The sequence below is a fragment of the Chroicocephalus ridibundus genome, chromosome 1, assembly GCF_963924245.1.
Source record: "Chroicocephalus ridibundus chromosome 1, bChrRid1.1, whole genome shotgun sequence".
Lineage (NCBI taxonomy): Eukaryota > Metazoa > Chordata > Aves > Charadriiformes > Laridae > Chroicocephalus > Chroicocephalus ridibundus.
In genome coordinates this window covers 92,906,623-92,928,430 of record NC_086284.1, presented here as the reverse complement: position 1 = coordinate 92,928,430, position 21,808 = coordinate 92,906,623, and the positions used below count along the sequence as shown (strand labels likewise).

The 21,808-nt window shown below is 36.6% G+C and overlaps 1 protein-coding gene across 4 annotated transcripts in view; it reads left to right on the top strand.

Annotated features, from left to right (window-relative positions):
* The window catches only part of DMD (dystrophin), a 1,176,878-nt gene that overhangs the window by 939,329 nt on the left and 215,741 nt on the right, over positions 1-21,808 (top strand). The gene's annotated exons all lie outside the window — the stretch shown is intronic.

Sequence of the window (21,808 nt, the reverse complement as noted above, 5' to 3'; positions counted from 1 at the left end):
GGAATAGCCCATTGGTCAGTCGGGGTCAGCTGTCCTGGCTGTGTCTCCTCTCAACTTCTTGTGCACCCCCAGCCCACTCACTGGTGTGAGGAGCAGAAAAGGCCTTGATGCCGTGTAAGCACTGCTCAGCAGTAACTAGAGCATCCCTATGTTATCAACATTATTTTCAGCACAAAACCAAAACATAGTCCCATGCAAACTACTCTTGAGAAAATTAACTCTATCCCAGACAAAAGCAGCACAAATGTAATAAAAGCAAATGAAAAGAAATGAAGGAGAATTGAAAAATCATTAAGAAAGGTACTATCATAAAGCATGTTCATTCCTTCCGTGTCACATGAGACAGTGGAGGTAAGCCTCGTATTATTTGTTTGCAGTACTCCTGGTTTCATTATCCTCCTCTTGCTCTGCATAACACAGCACCATTGCAGCTGTTGTGGAGTTGCAGATGTCTAATTAATAATAAAACACAGTGCCAGCCTGATAGCAGACTTCTACGGTGACATCTGTTACAGGTTCCTGCCACTGTTTGTGCTCTGGGCAGTTGTTGTAGCTGGTGCCAAGTGTCAGGGCACTGACATGCCTCTGTGGCTCTGATGGCATTTGGAAGGGGCCATCCGGTTTCAATTTATGGACACGAATCAATGCCACTTACATATGTCTCGCCAGTTGCTGGTCTTCTGTGATACAAGGCTGCTGTTGAGTTGTGTTTGTTCAATTGACCCAAGACTACTTGGGTCACTCCTGTTTTTTTGAGCGGATTTAAAAGTTTTGTTTGGTCGTATTTGTAAGTGATACACCATATGCTTTGCCATCTGTTGTTTGTATGACAGTTGCTTGTTTTACAGAAATATATACTGCTTTTAGATTAAAGTTACTTCTATTAAAAACTGCATTATACTCCTGTTTTTCAAGCACACCTTGGTAGGTAGAGTTAAGCTAAGTTTTAGTGCTCTTTAATTTCAAATTGTTGTGATTCCAGCAATCTCAGTGGTCAGAAGAAAAGCAAACAGTAGCAGATGGATTAGAAATCAGACTTTAGTTTCCATGAGTAACAATCTTTACCGTCTTTGTCTAGAATCAAAGCCAGCGTTTCAAAGAACTCTAAAAATGGCTCTAAAACATCTAAAATTCCTTCTGTTAAAGTATCTTTTTTTCTCTTTTAATCAGGGAAGAGATCTAATGAGCTAATAGAAAGTGTTTTTTTGGCATCAGCTGGAAGCTGAATTTTGTCAAGGATAAAGATGTTAACTTTGGTAAAGCGTTTTAGAGGTATAACTTTCAGTATAAATGTGATTTTGTGAGTTTCTGAAGAATGAACATATAGTATACAATCTTATACTAGACTATGAAAAAAATGTTGGTTATGTTATTTGTTCTGTTACATCTCAGAGTACACTAGTTAGCAAAGCTTAGAGGTGAACTAAAACCTCAAAAAAACCCTCAACCAGTTCCCTTCCCCTGCTCCAACTCTGGAAGGATATACATTTCATATGGTTTAGCCTCCAGTTTTTGCCAAAAAGCAGAATTTCTGATTCACAAATAAAAGTATAAATTTAGTATTTTGTGTATCAGAATTTCAGAAATTTGGTATTTATAATACCAATTCAGCCCAGAATGAAAAAATAATCTAAATTGCCTTGAAATTAGGCATGCTCTGGACCGTAGCAATTTCTCTACTTGCTTTCAAAAACCTTTAGCAGTCACCAGGAACATCCCTGAGGCTAGCAACCACTATTTCCAGAACTTTCAATTCTAGAAGAAACCCACAAACTTTCAGTTGTATCATTGTCCTCCTTACGCTGAGGTGACCTGGAAGCAGCAGATGCTGCAGGAAAGATGTCCTAGAGGAGCTGCAGTTCCTGGAAGGACAGGTTTTGTGTTCATGTGCAGTTTACTAGGAACCTAGGGAGGGCTCCATTGAAACCTTATCTTGAAACTGGCAAAAGTTCATTGAGGCTGAGACATTTCTAGAAAGTATTTCTGGCAGCATGAGTTGGTGAATGCCAATGAAAAAGCCAGCCTATAGAAGAATTTTTGATCATAAAACATACTCTTTGCTTTGCCAAGCAGGCTATTTTGTCTTCTCTTTCATTTGAATGTGACAAGTAAAACAGTCTCCATTAATCAAGTAACATTTCTTAATCAGATAAGTGTTTATATATATATTGGCATCTTGATTGAGTAGGAATGATGGAATGGTTGCGGACTGATGCCAAGTGAAATAGATTTGAGCATTACATTAGTGCCATGCTCATGGATTCAAGGCTGGACAGGCTGCACAAGACCTGGGATTTTGAAGATATTCTAGGAACATTTAAAGAAATATCCTTTCTGCCATCTGTTCCCAGGCTGCTGGATGCTTAATCCTGGAGGGCTAATATCATTACTGTTGTTAGATTTTAAAAGGCTGTGGACACATAGCACCTTTTAACCTGACCATTTAGAGATTTCTTAATGTAAAGCCAGTGAACTTATATCACACTATACTGTTCTTGTTCATTGGGTTTTTTTTTTCCTCAGTCTTTGAGAAAGAGCTTTTCTGCTCTTTGTTACCCTTCTGCTTTTTGTTGTTTCTTATGCAACCGCTGCACTACAATACTCTTTTACATAGAATAAGGATATGATTGTTAATTATTAAGTTTATTATTCACTTTTTTCTATTTTATTTTAGTAGCAAAAACTTCCTCTTAAGTAGAACAAAAATATTTTTATTTTTTCCCCTCTTTTCCTAATTTCATGTGTTGAAAAAGGCTTAAAAAATTTATCCTTATTTTTTGAAACATGAAATAAGAGAAAGAAAAAACCACATTGCAGAGTTTGCATAGCTGATGACTTAACTCTGTCTACCTATTTGTTCTCTTGTAACAAACACTTTTACATGTAGTCAGTTGAAGTATGAAAGATATGGGGTTTAGATTTATTTTTAGATGTACATTAAATATTTGGATGAAGCTCGTTTCAAAGGTTTCTCATTACATGCTGCATCATCAGAAGAAAGCTCTTAAAATGTATACTCTTGTGATCTGAAGTTGCCTTGCTTCCCCTAAATATGCCAGCATGTGCAAAATATGCTTTGAAATTAATAATATTGAGAAACAACTCAGCAGTTGTATTTGCCTTATTTAATTCCTGCTGAGATGATTATGCTTCTATTAACTGTGCAATTATATTGCACAGTTCACTTAAAGTAACTCAAGCTGTAGCTTTTTTGATTCTGACTATTATAGCACTTCACAGGAAACTTCAAAGGTTGAACAACTGTGGATAGATCTCACCAGACAATTTGTATTTCTGACTTTGAATTACTTTGGCTAATTCTATCTTACTTACTTGTAACAAGCGTCATGTTTAAATGTGGCATTTTTGCATGTGAAGTTATGCATCAGACAAATATAGCACGATAGGGTTTAAATACATGGAAATAGCTGTGACAATTCAAGATTTCTGTGTGCTTCTATTGAAGGTCTATCTTGAACAAATATTCCAAGCTTATATGTGTTTAGGTTTGGATGTATGAAAAATTGTATGTAGCAGTGAGAGTCTAAAAAAGTTGATGTTTGAGAAATTCATGCACAGAAGTGGAGGTTGGAATACTTTCTCTTTAGGACAGTCATTCAAAGTGGGGATGATTAGTGGAAATTCGTCTTTGAAGTGTTGGTGCATCTTGCCATTGTAAAATAAGATTCCATTGATTCAATTTCAAAGTACTAAATTCCTTGGATATTGTGTTCGGATTTGTGTTAATTTTAATTTTATGTTTCACAAGGAGGAGTAGTGGCTTGGAGGATGACACCCAATTTGTGTCATAATAAAGTCCATTTGTACCATGTAAATGTCACAATCTCCTAACATAAATACCATAGCATTTTTGAGGGTTTTTTGGTGTTGTGGCTTTGTTTTTGTTTTTTTTTTCCTATCAGTTGGTGTCTTTTTGTTCATTTCATTCAATGCTGGACAAAAAAATTGAGTCCAAGCAAGGGGAAAAAATATATTTAAATCTCTGAAAGACAGAATCTGCAGAAATGGCTACTTCATGATAGATTTCAAAAATAGCACTGATATGAAAAAAAGATCTATAAAAACGTGGTCAGAATGGCTTTTAAGAAGTCAGTGTAGGAAGATTTTACTGCTCCATGACACAGGTGGCTGTTTCTGAAGTTTTTGTAGTGAGAAAGGATTTTGATGAAGGCGTTTGTTTACTCTATATTGTCTGTTATGGGATCTTAGACAGAGTTAATACCCAAACAGAATTTATAAATAAACTATCTGAAGGCATATTTTTATACCTTAAAATGTGCTGTTAAAAATAGTTTTTTTCAACTGGATTTAACCATCTGAAGCATATATACATCTCATTTTGCGAATTGCATGTACCTTTGCAAACACATGTTGTATTTCAGCTTGCATTTTGAATGAATCTCTAAACTGTGTGTGGTAAACTATCAGGATTTGTCAGAACTAAGTGGCTTTAAGCAAATGGTGCCATAGGAATAAGACTATTACATGTAGAGGAGAATTTGTAGTTCGCAGTTCACGTGCATTCTCAGAAATTCTTAGACCTGTCATACACGAACAGAGTAAACTCAGTAGCTTAATACAGAGTAAATCCTACATTTCCTGGCTGCATCAGGCTTACTGTGCATATACTTTCTGACTACACAGCACATGAGCAGAGGTTATTCAGGATTTGTGTCTGTGCTGCCCTTGATGAAAGCACTTACACAAGCATACTGCACTGCATACTATATATATGGTGGCATTGCACATTTAATCAAGACCATGGTGATTTGTCCCTGCAAATCGTGGGCAAGAAAAGTGGTATCCTCACGTTTAGAGGGATAGACTTCACAGTGGAAGTGGAGAACACGTTGAAGAAAAATGAGTACGGGCTGAACTAAACCAACGTACAGACTGACTTTGAACAATGTTTCCTTGACACCAGCAGTTTCTGTAAGCTTCACGCTTGAAATTTTCAGTTGAATCTTGTGGGCATAGAAAAGATCAGAGGCTTATTTAAAGAAAGAATACTTCAAATGGAAAGGTGGCTATAATACAGTCAGGAGCACAACATTCTGAGATTTCTGCCAGGAGACAACTGTGGTGAGAAAATGAAGCCAACTGCATAGATTTTATTTTTTGCAGACCCATAAAAAATGCACTGGTGTATTAGCTGTCTTCCCTTGTTGCCTCGATTGGGAGACCTTTTGGTTGTTTGGGTTATTTTAAAGAGAGTATAGTGTGTGTATGCCGGGAAAACATAAGTGTTCTTGGCTTTACTACCACTTCAGGGCATAAAGGAACTGCTACCATTGGAAGGGTTCTTGGGGGCACTATAATGATATAGGTGCCCTGCTGAACCACCCCTAGGGTATATGCATCTGAATAGCAAAAGCCCCAGTGCAGGCTTTGAAACACCTCAAGGAGGATTTCAAAGGGGGAGTCTCCATTTGAGAATGTGTGAGAGAGGCTGGGCTTCTGAATGACATCCATTTCTAAGTGTGCTGAAGCTGTTTAAGGATACGTGGAAGTCAGAGGATGAGTCTAATCAAACTCAGCCCTATTCTGAGGCTAAGACTGCAGTGGGTTATGACAGTAGGCATTGTTTCCAAATGTAGGAAGATTTTACTGCTCCATCAAACAGGTGGCTAAAAGAATAAAGATTTAGAATTTGATATTCACATACATCATTTATATTTTGTATTGGTAAGGAAGTTTTGGAAAAAGAAAAGTCTAAAAGTTCCTCTAAGAGGTGTCTTATTAAACTGAGATGAAAAGAGATGGAAGGCATAGCCCAAGCTGACATGAGTCAGTGTTTAGTCTTGATATGGTAAAGTAAGGACAACTAATCTGTGACTAATGTACCTGAATAAAGATCAGGACCATGAATAACAGCAGAGTACTTTGACACATTGCAGGTAGAAGAACCAAGTAAAATACAACTGCTGCTTTTGCAATGTGTGTCATGTTTTTAAATGACCCAAATTATGAACTAGCTACAGGAAGGAAAGCAAAGGAAATATGTTATGATACTATATGTGGGAGAGTTTATTGATAAATCTTATAGCAGTGTGCCTATTTGCTTCCAACATGCAATTTTCAAGTTGCCAGAGTGTGACTTATTGCTGATGGTGAAAAGGGGCTTTAATATAAGTAACTATTTTGTAAATCAATTAAAAAAAACCCCTAATTTTAAACAGTTGCAAAGGAGCTAAATTTTATCCTCAGGTGTAGGTCCAGGATAGTTGACAGAGCTTTATGTGAAAATAATGAAAATATTTTTTAAAGTTATATATTCTGAAAAGAATTCTGTAGAGACATACACAACCCCAATTTAGAATGAGACTGAACAAGCTGGAACTGTGTCATGTAATGCAGGAACATATCACACTGGCCAGTTATAAAGTAGAAAGTTTTCTTCTGACAACTGTACATGGCTTTCTTAAATTTCTTTCAGCACGCATATATTTTTAAAACTGTACTTGATAAAAGTTAATGTTCTTGTTACTATTTTTTCCTATTCTGTCAGCTATGGGGGATGAAACTAGATGGATTTTTCTGTTTTATGTAAGTAAATAAATATTCCAAATGGTCTTCAAGACAGATTGCTATGATCCAACATGAACACTAAATGTTCTTTTGAACATTTTAATCAATTTTAAAATTAATCTTGCACTTCCAATAAGTTGCCAAATACTGTAGGGAAGAAGTCCAGAAGTAAATCTAAGATGATAAAAATTGTTGCTGAAGCCAATTCATGTCAGTAATTAAAAAAGACAGTTGGTTACTTTTTTCTTTTTATTTTTTTTTAGCTTAAGAACCCACACATGCTGTGCAGAGTTTGCAGTCCATTGTGCTACCTCTTTTGTCACCAGTACATTTGCAGTTTCTCATCACCGTTCCATAGAAGTTTTATATACACCCATACAGATATGCATACAAACACAGATTTAACTCTTTGAGGTTATTGGAAGAGCACATAAAGCTGCAGGGCCAAAGATCTACGAAGACGATGTGTCTTGTAAGCAATACTTTCTTTATATCCTTAGTCATATAAAGCTAAGATTGCCTTAGACAATGGAGTAAGCTAAGCGATTCATGTGCTGACCTCCATTTATTATCTGCAACCTCTACTACTCTGTGGTGTAATGATCTTTGGATTCACACATCAGTTACTGGGTTTTTGGTTGCTTTTAGTGTTTTAGGTGCATTTAGTCTTTTTTATCTTGAGTGCAGTTCCTCTTCTCCGTAAATGCAAAACTCAAAGACTAATAAATGCGCTTTCTTGTAACTTCCTGCTCTCTTGACCTGTCTTGAATAAAGTATGTTGGATTCATTTTCTGTTTTCCTAATTCTTTTTATTAAATTCCATCCCCAAAGAAAGAAAAATTACTTTCTGCTGTGTTACTCAAGTAAGTGTGTATGTAACTGCTATTGACTTAGAATGGGGCCAAACAGCAGCAAGCAAACTACTCTGAGTAAGTGTGTATAGAAAAAAAGGGTTAATAGTGGTAGGCTTGTAAAAGATCAAGTCTTGACAAGACAACTTGGTTATTTGACAGTTACAGAATTGGTAATTAAAAAGAACACAGTAAGTATCCTCTTTCTGAAGACAGGAACATGTATTGCTGTTTGATTAAAACCAGCTTGCAGACTTTATACATCATTCAGTCTTTGACGCTTTGTATAGTAGGGTCCAAAGAGAAATAGCTGTCCACTGAAGTTTGAAGGGTGAAGCAAGAAGATGGAAGGAAAATTGTTTACAGTGAAACAAGAGGTCAGTAGGAGCTAAGTGGTTATATAATGGAAAAACAGAAGTTAAATATCAGGAAAAAAATAACAGTCACAAGCTGTAAATAAATCTTTTTATAAAGGTGATGACTGTTTCCTTATAACACAGAATCATTCTGGTGGTTTTATGCTGTGATGTGGCATCGCAAGGTCTATCTAATTTGCTTTTTTGTTTTTCTCTCTGTCTCTTTCTCTCTCTTGTGTGGCTTTACTGGTGTGTTGCACTGTGGATTGTATTGTTCAAAGGAGTCCGTTTGGGTGTTTCATTGTTGTGTTTCATTTCTTTCTCTTTTGAGTTTTAAACTATCTTTCTTCTTATTCATTCATGTAGATATCATTTTCTTCAGAATCCTTTTTATTTTCCTGCCTTCTGATGTGCGTAGTACTCTTGCCTAATTCATTAGTGCCTGTGACAGTGATGAACATGCTGTTTCCTTTGTTGGTTAGATCACTTACATCAGCACAGGTATCTTTGATAAGCTCTTGGACACTGTGTCTTAAAACATAGCTTTTCACTCTTGTACTTTATCTTTCTTTAAGTTTCTCATGTCAGTGTTCATGTCTAATTGATTTAGAAAAAGAAAAATTCATAACTCACAGCAAATACTTTTTAAAATCTTTATCAATTTTAGCACCATTTTGTCAAATAGAGCTGTTCACAAGCAGGTAGTCATCCTGCCCTGCCAAAGAGGATTGTTCGTGATGGTTAAAGCAGAGAAAAACAGAGACCAGTAGTTCACAGGATACAGTTATGATGAGAGTAGAGAATTCCATTTCATTTATTAGTAGGATATAGGCCTGTATCTCCACAATCTTTTTTTAAGCAAAAAGGCAAAAGGCTTATGACTGGTGTAAATTTCAGAGATGTAGTGTGGAATTATAACAATTTAAATCAGCTTCATTATCTGCTGTAAGTGATTCTCTCAAACTGAGAAGCACGCTAGTACCCAGCAGCCTTTCATCTTGAGTTACTGATTACAGTTGTTGCCTTTTTTTAAAAACATTTTGATTTCAAAGGATTTTATGATGCTTGTGTTGGAATGCTCTAGTTTAGTTTTGTTGTATTTTTTTACAGTGGAAGTATGAAAGGATGGATTCACGTGCATGTGCAGACAACCTGTCTGTTTCTGTGTGCATGTGGACATATTAGAGAGGAAGAAAGGGATGGTGGAGATCAACTTGTCTGACGACCAGTGTCACAGATCAGTTTTCTTTTGTGTCACGTATTTTTTCTGAGTATTTTGCATGAAGTCTGTTGGAAAGATTACCAAATTTCAGGTGCCTAAAATCTAGTCGTCATCACTGTAACAAAGTTGTGTAGCTTGACTTTATATGTGAAAGAGAGGTAGCCAGTTACAGGGCGCATCTCAAGTAGATTAGATATACAATGTCCGAGAAGGGCCTCTTTCTTTCCAGCTGGGAGCATTGATGATTAACTTGGCTGTAAATGTCTAAAATTTGGTGAAATAAATCTCTCCTTTAATGTCTTGAGCATCTGTTAAGTAGGATTAAAAGTAGCTTGGGCAAAATAATATAAAGGCAAACCCTCATGTTAGGGTGTTTACAGACTAGCCAGAAACTAGTCTCGGAAGTACATAGACTAAGCAGAAAGATAAAAAAAGATAGAAAAAAAATATTAAAAGATAAAAGTTTTTGGCACAACATTTTTTTTAAAATTTTGCTTTAAAACAAAACCCCACAAAACCTAAATTTTAAATAGCAAAAAGTAGCCAATACAGTGTATATGGTAGGTTGTCAGTCAAAGCCACTGGAGAAGGAATGGACAACAGCCTGTCATGTTGCAGGGATCAGAAATTTAAGATGATTGTTGTTTCTTTAGTCTTCTCTGTTGCTTGTCTTCATAAGCCACTTTTCAGTGCTAGAAGTGCCTTTTTTTTTTTTTTTTTGAGTCCACTCCAATATTTCCTCCATCTGTTTTTCCTAGTTTAATGATGACGCTTGAGGTGCTTAAGTAAAGGTGACATCTTCAGAGTGTTCTGACCATGACTCTGAGCAAAGTCATCTCAAGAAGTTTTTCTGTACTAGTACTTCCAATTTACTTTTTTCACAATACAGTAAAATGGGAGCAATCTTTTCCTGATCTCTAGTTCATACCTCACCACAACAAAATAAGCTCTTATGCAAGCTTGAGAAATGTGTCTAATAACGTTTCCACCCTGTAGTGTACTATTGATTAGCAGCAGGCTGCTGAAGTAGCAGAGTTATATTTGTTTTATAAAAGGAAAAAATTTCAAGGGGTGCAAAAGTAAAAGAAAGGTGCAACATAAAGTGTTTAATAAAAAGTAGGGGAACGGTAATCAGGAAATAGACAAGAGTAGCTAGAAAACAGTAAGAACTTTTTCCTTTTCAGAATTCTAACTTCAAAATACAGAGAGTTACTTAACATAAGCTTAGTGAAAAAGAGTACAAGACACTGGTACCAAGAATGAATGAACTCCGCATATCTAAGTACCAAGGCTTGAGAACTGTTTAAGGTAGAAATTATTTTCTGTCTTAGTTCTATTTCCTTAGAAAATCATTGGACAATCACTAAGCCAGTAAACTTAAGGACATGTTCACAGCAATTTATCGGAAAAGAACCACCACTATATGTGTTTCCATCTTTCTGAAAGGAATTTTTGTGTTTTAGTGAGACAGAGTTCGCCAAACTTATCTTCATAAGCAGTTGCCTGAAGGCATACTGGTGAAATGGAAATGTTACTTGTCTGATGTATAACATTTTCAGTGATGTTCACTGTCTGTTTTTATAAATTCTATTTTATTTCTATTTATTAGAAAAAATTATTAATAACTAGCGGATCCTGTGAGCTCAACACGATTGGCCATTACTGGTCTCAATCATAAAATATTTCAAGTTCAGATCTCTGTTAGAGGGAGATGTAACTTCAGTGACAATTTGCATATAATGAGTCATTTTAACACTTTTTCACACACAGGTGAAAGAAGTCTTACTCGTGAAACAAATCAATCTGTCTCTTGCTGTTTGCTGGGTTTGTGTAAGATGAAAAGTTGTAAAAATTGAACAGTTCTAAACCATTCTTTGATTAATTGTAATCTTTGATTAAGTAACAGGGTTTTTTTTTGTCCCAGGTTATTATGAAAGAAAATATGAACCATGTTGCCTCTCCAAGTCAGTCATCCCTAAAATGTTCCTAGCTCATTTTGGGTGGGATCTTTAAGTGTAACTTCAAGTGAAACTTGCAGAAAAATAGTTTCTAGATCTGAAATCCCCCAAACAACTGTTAAAAAGAGCTAAATATTACATAGCATTCTATTAATCTTCTCTCTTTTTTTTATTTTTTTGCTATGTCATAGCAATCAGTAATAACTTCAGATAACTTCATTTAAATATCAGCTTGTAAAAAACGTAGTAGTAATTTTAATTAATTTTTTAAGACAAAGCTGCATGAGCCTAGGGTTTCTACATAGCATATGACTGAGTCATTGGCCTGCTAGCTGTGAAGGTACTCTTTCTGCTTTTTAGGGACAGAGTAGAAAAAAAACATCTTGGGTTTATTCCAACTCAAAGCGAATTCCAAAAGTCTAGCTTTTTCATGAAATGAAATTTCTGTTTTCTTATCACTAGTTGCCAGAAATAGTTCTAATATTGTAACTGCAGTATTCTGACTACTGTATGTATTTATTGTCACGTGACTTATAGAGAACGCAGTCACATAAAAAATTATTTTAGTTTTAAATCCCTGAAAAAATGGAATTTAGACTATACTCTCTAAATATGAAACGCAAAATCTGGTTACATAGAGCAATTGAAATACGAGAACGGTAGCCTAAAACTTTTATTGTCCTTGTTTTGAGAGGACCTGTTAATGGAATTTATGGAAGTTTAGTTTTCGTTTTAAAGGAATTGGACCCAAGACTTTTCTGGGTTATTCAGGGACAAAGGAGATCCCCTTAGTTTAAAGCTGGCATTGCCCTGCAGAAGACCTAAAGGATGACTTACACAGATCCCGATGGTGGTGTTCTGCCACAGAAGGCAGTCTGCAACTATTACATTCATGGAGAGCTCAAGTTTTGGAGTTACTATAAAGGCAGAATAAGACATATTGCAATAGGCAGGTAGAGTACTGTATCTCTTCCAAAGCAAGCTTTTTGCTTAGGGGGAGTTTGTTAGATTTAACCTGAGGGACTAGTATTAGCAGCAGGGAAAAGCTGGTGCAGCCAGTTCAAATGATTCAAGTTTCACAATTGCTTCAAGCTACTCTCTTTTTGCTGCAGAATCTTGGCTTGACTATTCAGTGGCCATCAAACATTTTCTTTCCTGCTCTTATATCCTTTTGAGTGGGCCCTTAATCCTTCAGATTTGATAGTTTTAGGAACAGAGATTAAAGCACCACTGCTTGATAGAAAGCTAATCCAGGGCTGTGGTTATATTTCCATCCCTGAATTTGGGGTGGTGCTGTCTTTGGGTCCTAGGGATCGTCTGCTGTTGTTGGTAAATCAGTGCAGGCTGGGATTCAGAGCTCACATCTCATCTGCATGCAGCTTGGTATTGTGCTGGATAGACTGTGTGTGTTTGACTCTTGGAATTAACTGTGACAGCAAGATCATTTTGACAGATGGCTGCTGTGGCATGTGTACAGGTATATTTCAAGGATGATGCTAATATTATATTTTCTGTTCATCATACCTTTGCTCATGGAAGAGATCTTCCCTCCCTCAGCTGCTATTCTGATTTTTTAAAATCAAATATGCAAATATATAAATCATAAAGTCGTTTGTTGGTTTTTTATTTTCTTTTTTAATTTCCTTTAATCTAGGATAAACTCTGCATGCCAAGCGTGTCCTTTGGCAAGCAAATGAATGTAAAAAGAGAAACGTAAAAGGTTTTCCTTTTTATCCTTTTTATTTCCTTTTTTATCAGCCTCTAAAATTTCTTCCAACAGACTGCTTTATTTCATTTTGTTTCTTATAAGGCTGCATCCTCTTGAGACGCTGTTTAAGTGGCAACTCAGGTCTGCCCTCAGTTGTACGTGCCCTCGGCAAACAGACGCAATTGCTGAGTAACAGGCATCAGAACTTTGAATGTCATTGTTTGGTTTTTAGGCTTTCAGCAAGATTGCAAAGGGCCACTGGGAAACTGAGCTTCAGTATTTCATTTAGTGGTGCAGTTAGATTATGAAGCTCTGTGTGTGCAGGGGTATTTATTTCAGAAAACTTACTGATGTGGGAAGAGACTTCTGAATTTTCTCCATTAGCAAGTCAAATGTATAGAAACTGTTTGAAGAATACAGATAAATTCTCATTTAAATTTTAGATCAACTTTTTTTTTTTTTCTTTATTTTCAAAGTACTTCGGTAAAGGAAGTGAGATAAATAAGCAAGTTGCCTTTTCTGGAAAGTTTTAGAGACTTTGTATCTATTAGCTAACTCCTCTTTTATTGACTTGGTCAGTCATCAAGTTTTCTCACATTTAGGAGAGAAAAGTTAGCTTTTCACCATAGAACTCACCATTTTCTTACACTAGTGCTAATCACGAGTATTTCAGTTTAATTCAGTAGACATTTGAGATAAACGCAGTGTATGTGAAAGGAAGTTTTAATCTTGATGAGGCCTAGCACTGAACTGAGCGCACAATGCACGTACACTGTTATCCCTTGCTCAGTGAGAGTTATGAATAGATCTATGTCATGAGAATTATTTTTACCCAAAACTGATTAGATATAAAATTTCTGTAGATAGAAAATATTAGGGATAAGCAGCATTACACTGAATAGCATAACAGTGACTATTGCTATGAGTGCCTTGAGGGGTATTACACTTACCCTGATTCAGTCATAGGTTGTCTAATTCCACCTTTTAAATCTCTGGGAGTTCTTATGTTCATTCCACTGGGTAAAGACCATGTCCTGAAACTTCAAAAACTACTTCTGGGATATAAGTAATTTTTTTTTTTACCTAGTCTCTCTGCCTGCCTCTTCCCTCACCTCTAGCCTGGAATTCCTATTATCAGGACTTCATATGTTAACATATAATCGTTATGGGATCTTTTTTTGCATCACTTCTAATAAGATAGGGGCTTTTTCCAAAGATAGGAAACATATCATGTTTCTCTTACTTTTCTTTTGCACTTAGTCTTCTGGGATTAAAGGCCATGCACAGATCTTTTTAATTCTCTGATGAAAGCAATAGTGATACTTGAAAGAGGATTATAGAAAAAAAAAAAAGAGATATTCTTTCTAGAGGGAACATGTAACTTCTGCTTTTGTTTCTGTGAGCAAATTGTACTCCCTTGTGCAAAGATGGAAGATCTCCCTCTGTAAGTATTCTTGTATTACACAGTAACCCAGATTCATGCTGTTATCTTTATCTCCTCACCTTCTTAATTTCTTATAAGTAACCCCTCGTTCACTTTTTTGTATATACACAAGGTTTTGGAATCAGTGAGTGTTACAATTTACAGAGTTTTCTACAAATCAGAACAAGGTATATTTCACTTGACTTAACTTCCTAAAAACATTAATTGCCATGGATGTTGTAGAAAACACAAATATTTAGTAATAACATGATTTCAACATGTGTTGTCAAAAATGTCTTTGTACGATGGAAGTCATGAGCATTTTTAGACGTCAGTTGTTGCAGCAGGGGTGCAGAGGCCAGAAGCCCTGCTGAGGGCTGCACAGTGATGATGTTGATGTGTGAGAGGGTAGGGCAGCAATACCAGCTGAGGCCACTCTCCTCAGCCCATCAGCTTTGACTCAGAGAGAAGTGCCACCAACCAAGTCTCTAGACATTTTTGGGTACCTGGTGTGTTCCTGGGGCTGGAGACAGCAATGTCCTCACTTATGGGTGGTGTGCTGTGGTTGTAGGAGTTTGCAGCAGGAGGTGAACAGGCTGCTCACCATCTAGGGAAGACAAACAAGAGATCAACAGGGTCTTCATGGAGGAATGTGAAGGGCAATGAGAGATGCTTCTGTAAGTGCACTGGCAGCAAAAGGAAGGCTGAGGAAAATGCAGGCCCACTGCTCAGTGGGATGGGAGACCTGATGACCAAGGACATGCAAATGTCTGAGGCACTCAGTGTCTTTCTTATGTCAATTTTTACTGTCAGGGTGACTCTTTAAGGTCACAGGCCTACTAGCATAGTCTGTGGAGTGAAGCATTACCCACTATAGAAGAAGATCAAGTTAGGGAGCATTAACCCATGCAGCAGTACAGGCTGGGGCTAGCTGTCTAGAAAACAGCTTTGCAGAAAATTATATGAAGGTCCTTGTCAACAATAAGTTGAAGATGAGCCAGCAACATGCCCTTGCAGGAAAAAAAACAACACCCCACCAGCTGCTTCCTGGGCCCTGTTTGCAGAATTGTAGCCAGCAGGTCCAGAGATGTGATTCTTCCCCTCTATTCTACTTCTGAGAGCCAGAAACTGGAGTGCCATGTCCAGTTTTGGGTTCCCCAATACAAGAAAGATACAGACATACAAAGATATGGGAGTCCAGTGCAGGGCCACCAAGGTGGTTGGGGGCTGGAGCACTTGATACACAAGGAGAAGCTGTTAGAGTTGTACTTGCTTGGCCTGAGGAGGAGATGGCTCAGGGGAGACCTTACTCATCTCTACAATTGCCTGATAGGATACTAAAGAGATCTCAGAACCAGACTCTCCTTAGAGGTTGACAGTCACAGGATGACAACAGGGGCAAGCTGGAACATGAGAATTTTTGATGATACAAGGAATTATTTCTTTTTTTTTTTTCTTTTTTTTTTTTTGCTGTGAGAATGGTCAAACACTGGAAAAGGGGTCTGTTGTGGAATCTCCATTCTTGAAGATATTCAACCCTCAGCTGGACAAGGCCCTGAGCATCCTGCTGTCACTGGACATTGCATCAGGTGCTCTCCAGAGGTCCCTTCTTCCCAAGTGATCATGTAATTCTAAATATTGGCTAATGCTGTGTTTTGTAGCAGGCATGACTGGACAGAGGCATTTCTGGACTTGTATGATATAGTAGATTTTAATTTGGCAGGTTTTTTTAATTGAACAGTTGAATCAGGAATCTATGTGCTCTCACATTCTTCTAATCCTTATTGCACTCAACATGTATATGATGTGTATTAAATTATTTTTTTGTTGCAACAGAGTAGAAAGGTGCATTTTTCCTTGTAACTCCAAACATTATGTGGTGAGATTCTTAATGGATGAGGGCTTTAATATGGGTTTGGTCAGTATATCACTGTACTTTTAGGGCTCTAATAAGCCCAGTATAACAGCAACATTCGATTTTGATCATCTGTTTTCCATAATCACTTCATGAATATTTTTACTTTTAAATGGATATACCTATCACACAGTACTTTCACAAACTGTTAAATCTACTCAGCCTTTGATATTTGATCATGGTAACCAGCTTATATATTTTGGAATTCCACTTTACTCTGTGCTGAAAATCGCATTTCTTTATGACTTTGCTGCATTTTTTTTCATTTGGAGAGTAGATTAATTCTACTTTTGAAATGGAGAAAATTGCAGAGTACTTAACTTTTTAAAAATAAGCTTTTAGTCAGAACCTCCAAGGAGAATTTTATCCAACCAGGAGTTTGAACGAATCATCAAGACTGTAAGACTTGAGAATAAATAAATAAAATCACAGGTTACAGAGGTCTTCTGACCACTTTGTAAACAGCTGATGATGTTCAGCATATCTGGATGCTGTCCATGTCCAAAACCATATGTGCCTGTTTTTCCATGCTGTGCAATACAATTTGCAATTTTTTCTTCTCTATTTTGTTCCATCTTTGGGGAAAAAACAACCCCAAAGACCTTAATAAATATGAGAGAGATGCTATTCATCTTCTGGCTTCACTACTATGAAAAATTTCAAAGTATGTTGCTGAACCATTGACAGCAAAATAGAACGCATAAATCTAATTCTGTGGAGAGAGGATGATAAACCAAAATACAATTGAAGGAGAATCTTCATAAGGAAAGGGTTTATGATTGTAACAATGCCACTAAATCAGTCTTTTGCGGGTAGCAGCCAGTAAGCTTCTCAGAAAATATTGAAGGGGCATTTTGTGGAAAAGTGTAGAAACAGATGAAGGAAGCTATGAAGTTGCTTTTTGCGGAGTAGGAAGAGCGGGTGTTAATCCCCAAGGAACGCAAAGAAAACTAGGTGTAGAAAGAGAGCATTCCTATTAAGTCCAATGTAATCTTTTGGTAAAAATGATGCTCCTTCTTTCTCTGAGCTTGATACAGATAGACGTGAGAAATAATATGTGTGTATAAACAAAGTGCAGGTTTTTTTCAGAATGAAACCGAATGTGTGGTTCGGTTTCTTTGTTTGTTTGTTGTTGTTTGTGGTTTTTTTTTAATGTGCATTGGCTGTGTTCCGATTGAATCCAAAGAGAATCTAGGAGGACCAGTTTCAGATGGCAGCAGTCCTGCTGCCCTCCTCAGATGGGAGTGCCCATGTTTTAACTCAGCTTATACTGCTTCTCCTGCCCACTGTTGGCGGGGTTCATACAAAATCAGCTACTGGCAATATCTTTGGGTGTATTGTATGAATGTCGTTCAGAAACCTTTGGTATATTCAGTTGCTGTAGAAGCTGCTGTGAGAGTAAAACAAGTATGGCAAGCCAGGTAATAATTGCTTTTTACATTTTAATTGTTTGGGTTTTTTTTTTTCATTGAAAGTATTACTTCCCTCTTAATTAGTAGTTAGCATTTATTTTGAATAATAAACTGATAGCCAGTTCCTTTTTGCTGCTATCTAATTCATTGGTTTTGACGATGTCTCTTCCAAGATTGGCTGTGGTATCATGAAGTGTTCACATCACCTGACTTTTCCAACTTTAGGAGGTATTGTTACTACGGCTGGACTGTATGTTTAAGCAAAGTCTTTAGTTTTCTGAAGTATTTGAGTCCTGTTTCTGAATGTATTCATAAATTTTATGAGTATATACTACACTGGGATGATTTATGAACTGGTTTCTATGAGCCCCATGTTTGTGTCACATTAAGTGTATTGTCAAGACTAATGAGAGCAACATATTAAAAAACTTCTGGGTATAAGAGCAACTTTGATGTAATTAGTATTGAAGTCAAGTACCTGCAGTGTCCTGTGTCAGCAATTTATGAAGTGTTTGATAAGTAATCTTGACTGAAGAGCTAGAAAAGCAATTCCAGGGTATAAGCTTGGGCCTGGATGGCATACTTTGGAGAGAGAGTAGGAGAAGATGGCATATTTGATCTCTATAGAAACTTAAGTAGGAGCATATATATTGTCATATATATTGAGTGTAGTCTGTCTTCTGAGAACATATCTAAACCCTGAGTTCTTTTTTAAGTTTAAAGAGAAAGAGTCTGATTCTAGGAAGGAAGCGTTGCTTTTTGTATTCCATATATATTTGCTACATGATTTCTATTACTGTACACTCTCCGGACCCTCCTCAGTTCCTCCTTTAGTACTAAGCATACTTTAATTTTGAAAGTGTGTATTTCACTTTTCTTTGCTTTTTGGCTTTGAGGTTTTTCTTTTTGATGCAGAAAACTGAATAGTTTAGTCTATCAGCTACTTTCACATTTATTTCTGTAACGGTATCTACATTAGTCTATCTGACTGTGATCTTTCTTTTGTTAATGTCAAAAGTCTTTATTTTGGTCAAAAATTCAGGCAGACTTTCATTTTTCCTCCAACAAATTATAAACAGGCCTCAAAAAGGCATAAATAATGGTTCCAGGTGGCCATCTCGATGTGCAGATGTTGGAGCTGATTGTTGCTATCTAGATTAAAACACTTACATGACTTCACCGATACAGCCTCTAAATTAAAGTGATATAATTGTTATTATGATAATGGAATTATTTCTCTTTTACCAGAATTGAAGGGAAGATAGAAGGAACAAGTGTATTTTTTTTTCAATTGGTGATTTTGAGAGTCAGTGATTAAAATTAATTGATTTTTTTTTAATGAAAAACTGAAAAACATGAACAGAAGTTGATTTTCTCCCCGGACTAGCCTATGTCTAAGATTAAAAAACAAGTTTATCTACATGTCAGAATCTGTTGGTGATCTCATTTTTTCAGTGATATTTATAATTTTAACCTGAAACTGTGTTTACTGTGGGAGTGCAAGAATCTTGCTAGGAAATCCAAGAAAATACCAAATAATTATTTTCAGGATGTAAATCTTATATAGACCCCTTGATACAGGCATCCTGTTCAACTTTGCTTTTGATTTTTGGATGCAACAAAACATTATTAGATTTTGCCATGGAGACACAAATCAATGTGGTAGTTAAAGTTACTGTCTTGAAGGATTTTGTTAAAAATGTCTTCCTTTTTCAGATTCTGAACTTTTACCAGTTATTTGCTTATTTCAAGGCAGTCAAAATGCATTGTTACGTCATCTGAAATAACTTGTAGCAGAATGTACTTCTGAGTGTTGCTACCTCTGTGGTTTAGGTTGTTCTGGAAGAACCGAAAGTGATAGAAATTCTTTGAGCTGAAAACTGATGAGGATGAAACTTTTCCTCTTACGACGAATTCCTCACAAACACAGTTCTCCAATGCAATAGCATACTGAATGGTTAAACATCAGTGCCATAATCCCACAGGTGGTAGCTGTGGCCGACTGGCTTCTCACCAGGTATCCCTCATACTAAGCAGGGTTGTAGTTGTAACATCATCAGGAGGGTAGAACTAACTTGCCTCATGGCAGTCTGAACTCCGCTCGTGTTCATTGTTAGTGGGTGAACCGACCAACACTTGGTGAATTCTGTTTTGTGGTGACAGGAAAAGCTGACATCAAAAGGTTGAAGTAATTTTGCTAATACATGACTCCCGCATGGTGGTTTTCTCTGTGGTGACTTTTCTGACACCTCATGTTTAAAACCTAGAAAGTCAGAAGATTTGAGGCCACACTAGCATGGCCTATATTCCCACTGAAAACCAAGATTAAGTGTACTTTTGCCCTTTATGCAGCCAAAGTTTCTGTCCTTCCTGGGCTTGCCTCAGGACACGTCAGGTGGGGAGGATTTGACACAAGTATGTGCAGAAGCACTAGAGCTTTTTCAGCATTCTGTCTTGCATAGAGCCTGCTGAGTCCCACTTAACCTGCCCTTGATTAAGAACAGTTAACTGCAGGATCTTGCACTTTAGTAGAGAGTGATACCTGAAATAGTATAAATTCCTAATTGAAATCTCATTATCTTAGGAACAATGCTGACTTCTAAAAGGAGCCCTGAAACCATGGTAGTTATTGTTCTGCTTGAACCAGTTTTAATAATGTCTAATATATGAGGCCTCTAGTATCTGCTTTATGTTCTGCATTGTTCTCTTTAGAGTTTTAATAAGACTTTATGTTGTTTTAATTAATTGAACATCATGTTATGAAACTCCCCAGGCATCAAAGATGTTACCAACAAAAACGTGAAATATCAGTGTTTATTTTTAAAGGAAAAAAAGATTGCAAAATTATTTGTGACAGAAGGAAACAGGATAATATATAGAACCAAAATAGTTTCTTTTAATTATAAAATGCTCCTAATTTTTATTTAAAAGGGTTTGGAAGAGGATTGCATAAGTTTATGTATTTGAGGAAGGGTGAGAGTATATATGAACTCCATAGATGGTAAAATATGAGATATCTTATTGTTACATGTTGGTGCATTGAAACATTAGATCCTTTTCTGTGAAACAAATATACAGTCTTATATGTAGAAATGATTTTTCTTCTAAGAATGGTCATTTATAATTAAAAAATCTCAGATATATTTCACTATGGGTCGGTGACAGAGAAAAAAGCCTTGTTGTTTCTTCTTTCTTAAGACTTTTTTTCTCCAGGATTTGAGGCAGTTGTGCAGTTCAGCCTTTCTGGCTGCTACTTGTAAGAGAAAATCAGTGTTAATGCGAAGTACTGAGGTGTCAGTGGAACTAATAGAAGTAGATGCTGCTCCAAATCATCCAGCAGGACTTTCAAAAGTTGCCTGAGTAACTGAGTGGAAGTAAATGTTCCTGCAGAGGATGGTGTTGCCCTTGTGCTAGTACTGTTTGCCAAATAGGGAGAGGGCAAAATTAGACATGCTGAAATTAGCAGCATAATTATTTTGCTGCAGAAAGATTGCCAAAAGATTGACAGGGTGAATGTGCTGACAGAAAGTGCAGGTGTAATGGGATTAGACATTCATTGAAGCATGGGGGCCAGGACCTGCATATTTGTTGGGAGCAGACTACATTCTAAAATCTAGAAAACTGTGCTAGTTTGTAATGGGCCTAATGGTTTTACTTTCAGAAAAATTGTGTATATGAATACATGCACATTTAGGCTATTTTCCTCCTGCTCATCCAGCCCTCAAATACAGAGTTTTCAAAGGCAGATATATCAGCCCATTCTTAGACACGTCAGTAGAGATGGACAATTTTCTGACACGCAGGACACTTGCAACTCCCACTTTAAAGCCTATGCTTTATTTGCTTTGTTTCTTTTGCTTACCTGAAAGGTAGTACAGTCTATGGTAGTAAAATAAATATCACCATACAGTAAAAGTTCTTCATTGCTGTGGCTACTAGGAATTTTTCTGCCTTATAGCGTAACCTCAGACTAACTTGATGTTTCTTTCTAATTAGTGTTTCCAGCCTAGATATAACGACAAGACAAATAGACAAGCAGTAAAAATAACAGTTTCCATTTAAGTTAGTATTACCAGAATAGTTTACACTTCTCTAATCTAATATCAAGGATGGGACTGGATCAAGTCCTAGGGTGAAACTATCTCTATAAATGTAGAAAGCTTTGTATGATGAAAGATTGGTTTCTTTATTTTATCTATTTATTTATATTTTCATTACATGTAAATGGAAATAGTCATTCAGGGTTTTACTCAGTCTTCAAGAAACACACCAAGAAATCCATAAACTCCTCCAAAACACATAGGATTATGTAATAATTTGTACTTAATTATAATTGAATACAAATTAATTGCTAGAGGTCTAATAAAAATTTTATTATTTCCTTATGAACAAGGGAGAACTGTAAGGCCTTGTG